General features: G+C 48.0%; 1 long non-coding RNA gene across 1 annotated transcript; it reads right to left on the bottom strand.

Annotated features, from left to right (window-relative positions):
• Positions 1-228: 228 nt before the first annotated feature.
• On the bottom strand, positions 229-4524 carry LOC140420711 (uncharacterized). The gene is made up of 2 exons (XR_011946524.1): positions 4451-4524; positions 229-1337 (listed from the first exon to the last, which is right to left on the bottom strand). It is a non-coding gene; the product is annotated as an uncharacterized lncRNA (long non-coding RNA).
• Positions 4525-5324: the final 800 nt, after the last annotated feature.

Here is a 5324-nt window from a genome sequence, read left to right as displayed (position 1 = left end):
GAGAAAAACTAAAGGAAGGTGGGAGGTCAAGGCTCAGGGAAGGATGAAGTTTCAAGACAGTTTGAGCCGGTGGGTTAGTGGGAGGGAGGCAGCTGATCGATTGTCTCAGTCTCAGTGACAAAGAAGCACCACAAGCTCCTCACACCTGGGGGTGAAGATGGAGGAGACAGGAGAGGGACAGCACTTCAAACTTATGTTGGAGACATTAAAAAGACATGTCACACTACGTTTAACATAAAGCTGATTTATTTATCCTTTATCCAGAATATTAACCCCTAATTGAGCAGGAGTATATTAGCATCAGCAGAAACAGACCCAATGAACACAATTGCATCCTGGATGTTATCCACTGCAGAATCCAATCACAGTAATTACATGTGAACTTGCTGATGTATTAACAGGCTGGACAAACAATCAATCCCTTCCCACACTGAGGAGGTGAACAGCCTCGCTCCAGCATCAGCACACTGGTGTGTAGTGAGTTGAGGTGATCGCCTGAACCCAGTCCCGTATGAGAGCACCTGAACGGTCGCTTGTCAGTGTGAACACGTGGATGGGATATCAGTTCTCCCGAACCTCTACAGCACTCCCTGGAGGTGAGCGTTCAAACAGGTTATCAGTGTGACTGCGCTGGTGTTTCCGCAGTTTGGATAAATGAGTGAATCCTTCCCCACACTCGGAGCAGGTGAACGGCTTCTCCGCAGTGTGACTGCGTTGGTATTTCCGCAGGTTGGATAAACGAGTGAATCTTTTTGCACACTCGGAGCAGGTGAACGGCTTCTCCCCAGTGTGAACCCGCTGGTGTGTCAGCAGGTTGGATGAATGAGTGAATCCCATCCCACAGTCAGAGCAGAGGAACGGCCTCTCCCCGCTGTGAACTCTCTGGTGGTTCAGCAGGTTGTATGAATGAGTGAATCGCTTTCCACACTCAGAGCAGATAAATGGCCTCTCCCCGGTGTGAATTCGCTGATGTGTCACCAGAGTGGATGACTGAGTGAATCCCTGCCCACACACGGAACAGTTGAACTGCCTCTCCCCAGTGTGATTGCGCTGATGAGCTTGCAGTTCAGATGGGTATCTGAATACCTTCCCACAATCCCCACATTTATATGGCCTCTCTCCAGTGTGAATGTGCTTGTGTTTCAACAGGCCAGAAAATCGCCTGTAGCCTTGTCCACACTCCGAGCACGTGTACGGTTTCTCCCCATTGTTAACGGTGCTTTTTCCTTCCATGTTCAAAATCTGATGATACTGACTTTACGATGAATTGGGCGACTCTGTCAGATCCTGATGGGAGGTTCAAGTTTCCCGACTGCAAATCCTTCCCTTCGAACACCCTGTCAATTTGATTTAAAACAGAAAAAAAGGGAGTGAGAGAGAACCCACAAAAACAGAAAGGCAGGTTGTGAAATTGAGCTGAATGAATCTGGTCATTTGTGGGGCCGGCACTAGGAAAAGTGACCACGAAAACTGGTGGATTGTTATAAAAACACAACTGGTTCACTAATGTCCTCAGGGAAGGGAAGCTGCCACCTGGTCTGGGCCGAGAGAAGACTCTGGGGGGGAGAGAGGGAGGTGGAAGACATTTTTAAAATATAAATTTAGAGTACCCAATTCATTTTTTCCAATTAAGGGGCAATTTAGCATGGCCAATCCACCTACCCTGCACATTTTTGGGTAGTGGGGGCGAAACCCACACAAACACGGGGAGAACGTGCAAACTCCACATGGACAGTGACCCAGAGCTGGGATTGAATCTGGGACCTCAGTGCCGTGAGGCAGCAATGCTAACCACTGCGCCACCGTGCTGCCCCAGGGAGGGGGAAGACTTGAGGGAGTGGATTTTATATATCTTAAACTCGACCAGAGCTTTCATGTTACATCCAAAACCCTTCACCTGGAGGTTATGTGAATGCTATCATCTACAAGTGTCCCTCCAAGTCAAAAAACTCCCCGAATTGTCTGACTCAGTACTGGATAAGCAGAAATGCCCTCCATTTAAACATTGGGAAGAGGAAAGCAATCATCTTCAGTTTCTGTTACAAACCCCACTCCCTAGCTATTCTCTCGATTGCAACTCTGAGGCTGAACCAGTCTGTTCATAATCTAGTTGTCAAATTTCATCCCAAACTGAGTTTCTGACTACACAGCACTAACATTGTCTATTTCCACCTCAGTAACATTGTCCCGATTTGCTGCTGCCTCATCCCATCAGCTGCTGAAATTCATTCATTCCTTTGTCACCTCAAACCTTAACTACTCTAATGTTCCCCTTGCCAGCCTCTCAGATTCAACTCCACATAAGGTCACACCAAACTCTGCTGCTTGTGTGCGTATTCACACTAATACCTGTTTATCCAGCACCTGGAGTGACCAACTCCAATGGAGAAACATAGAAAATAGAAGCAGGAGGAGGCCATTCGGCCCTTCGAACCTGCTCCACCCTTCATTATGATCATGGCTGATCATCAAGTTCAATACCCTGATCCCACCTCCCCCACCCCCCCCCGCCCCACACCCCACCCATATCCCTTCAGCCCCAAGAGCTCTATCTCATTCTTTTTTCAACATTTCACAACGTTTTGGCCTCAACTATTTTCTGTTGTAGTGAATTCCACAGATTCACCACTGCCTGGGTGAAGACATTTCTCATCTCAGTCCTAAAAGGTTTATCCCTTATCCTCAAATTATGAACCCTACTTCGGTCTCCCCCACCATCCGGAACATTCTGAATCTATCCTGTCTAATCCTGTTAGAATTTTCTAAGTTTCTATGAGATCCCCTCTCACTCTTCTAAACTCCAATTAATATAATCCTAACTGACTTATTCTCTACTCATATGAAAATCCCGCCATCCCAGGAATCGGCCTGGTAAACCTCCGCTGCTCTCCCTCCATAGCAAGAACATCCTTCCTCAGATAAGGATACCAAAACTGCACACAATACTCCAGGTGTGGGCTCACCAATGCCCTATACAACTGCAGTAAAACATCTCTATTCCTACACTCGAATCCTCTCGCTATGAAGACCAACATACCATTTGCCTTCTTTATTGCTTGAATGCCTGCCACTGCCTTGCGAGGTGGGGTAGATGGTGGGAGGTCTTAATGACGAAACCTTTGACAGGGGGAAATGGGAAAAATCTCTTGAGACTGGACTGTGGAAGGATTGTGTAAACTGGAGCCATGAGCGTTTTAGGGGTGCCAAGTGGATACCATTTACATGGTGGAGGAGGCCAAAGAGTTGTCCAAAAACAAAAATATACTCTTGTAACATTCCAGATATAAATATTTGACTTACACTCTGCCTATTCTACCTGCCAACAGCGTGCACACAGCTCCATCGGACCTCATGCCATTCCCAGACACTCCGTGCTGGTCCCCAACATATAAACACTAAACCTCTGTCCAGCTCCACTCCCCTGAAGCCTACCTCCCTAACCCTAACTACCTGCACAGTCAGAAGTCCCTCTCATCAAACTTCCTCCCCACTCACTCAGAAGCCCTTCAAACCCCCTCCCCTTCTCACTCAGAGGTTCCTCTCTTCAGAAGTGCTCCCCCACTCACTCCAACTGCCCCTGCGCGCTGACAATCTACTTTCCCCAATCTTTGTACCCCATTCCCTGTGGCTATTATTTAGATCCAAAACATTAACTGTTTCTCTCCACAGATGATGCCAGCCCTGCTGAGTTTATCCAGCATTTTGTGTTTTTATTTCACATTAGGGCAGCACAGTAGCACAAGTGGATAGCACTGTGGCTTCACAGCGCCAGGGTCCCAGGTTCGATTCCCTGCTGGGTCACTGTGCGGAGTCTGCACGTTCTCCCCGTGTCTGCATGGGTTTCCTCCGGTTTCCTCTGACCGTCCAAAGACATTCAGGTTAGGTGGATTGGCAATGATAAGTTGCCCTTAGTGACTAAAAAAGGTTAGGAGGGGTCATCGGGGTACGGGGACAGGGTGGAAGTGAGGGCTTAAGTGGGTCAGTGCAGACTCGATGGGCCGAATGGCCTCCTTCTGCATTGTATGTTCTATGTCCTATTACCAACATCTGCAGTATTTTGCTTTAATTTGAACCTTCTGGGCAACCAATCCGGGAAGCCAAAGGCCAACCAATAAAGGCAGTGAAAGGCCAATCTGGGCAGTGGAATGTTCTCCAGCTGGCTCTTTCCAGCTGTTTCGTTTTGAGGGTTGTCATCATCCGGGTCGCTGGCCCCCTGAAGCCCCGCCCACTCGTCCCGCAAATCCGCGCGTGCGCATTGCTGCCCACCGAAACAAGATGGCGTGCGCTAACTCGGGCCTGTTCCCGGGAACAAAGCCCTGGAGTAGAAAGTACGGGATCTGCAGGCTTCTTCCGGGTCTTGCAGCCTGAGCGAGTATTTTATAAAGCCTCTGCTCCCTCCTCACCCGGACTCGTCTCCATTCCTCCCTCCGCCACACCGACTCTCACCTACCGAAAAATCTATCTACTTCATCCGCAGGGTTCCGAGCAAAGTGACACTGCGCATGCTCGATAAAGCCTCGCACTGCGCCTGCGCACAGGGCTCCAGTGGGCTGAATAGGGCACATTCACATACGCCGAGGATGCTGGGTAATAACAACACCATTGAAACCCCGAATCGGGAGTAGAAAATGTTACCTAATTGAAATAATTCTGCTATCTTCTATTTACCAATGTGATTTAAATGGCTGCTCTCCTAAGAGAGTACATTGAGCTTTTAAAGGTTTCCCTCGGCTCCCCTCCACCGCAAAGTAATGAGTCTCGCTGCATTCAATATCAGAATAACTGGTTCCTCTCCTTATTCCTTGATACTGAATATTTTTTCAAAGCACCTCCCAAAGTCACCACCTCCACTACCTAGAAGGACAAGATGTGGAGATGCCGGTGTTGGACTGGGGTGAGCACAGTAAGAAGTCTCACAACACCAGGTTAAACACGTTTGTTTCAAATCACTAGCTTTTGGAGCACTGCTCCTTCCTCAGGTAGAAGGACAAGGGCGGGAAACACATTGGACTTGCAATTTAACTCCAAGCCACACACCAAGTTCCTTCCCTGTCGCTGGGTCAAAATCCTGGCACTCCCATCCTAGTCTGTGATTGTACCTTCACCACATACACTGCAGTGGTTCAAGAAGGTAGCTTGACAGCATCTTCTCAAGGGCAATTAGGGATTGACAATTTTAAAAACTGGCCTGGCTAGAGATTCCCACACCCTGTGACAAAACAAAAATAAAAATAATTCACTGTATTATAGAATGAGGCAGCATAGATGGAAGTTACTTGGCTATCATGTCTGTGCCAGGTCTATGGAAGATCTATCCAATTAAT

Source organism: Scyliorhinus torazame, chromosome 5, assembly GCF_047496885.1.
Source record: "Scyliorhinus torazame isolate Kashiwa2021f chromosome 5, sScyTor2.1, whole genome shotgun sequence".
Classification (NCBI taxonomy): Eukaryota; Metazoa; Chordata; class Chondrichthyes; order Carcharhiniformes; family Scyliorhinidae; genus Scyliorhinus; species Scyliorhinus torazame.
This window is presented reverse-complemented; position numbering and strand designations above follow the sequence as displayed.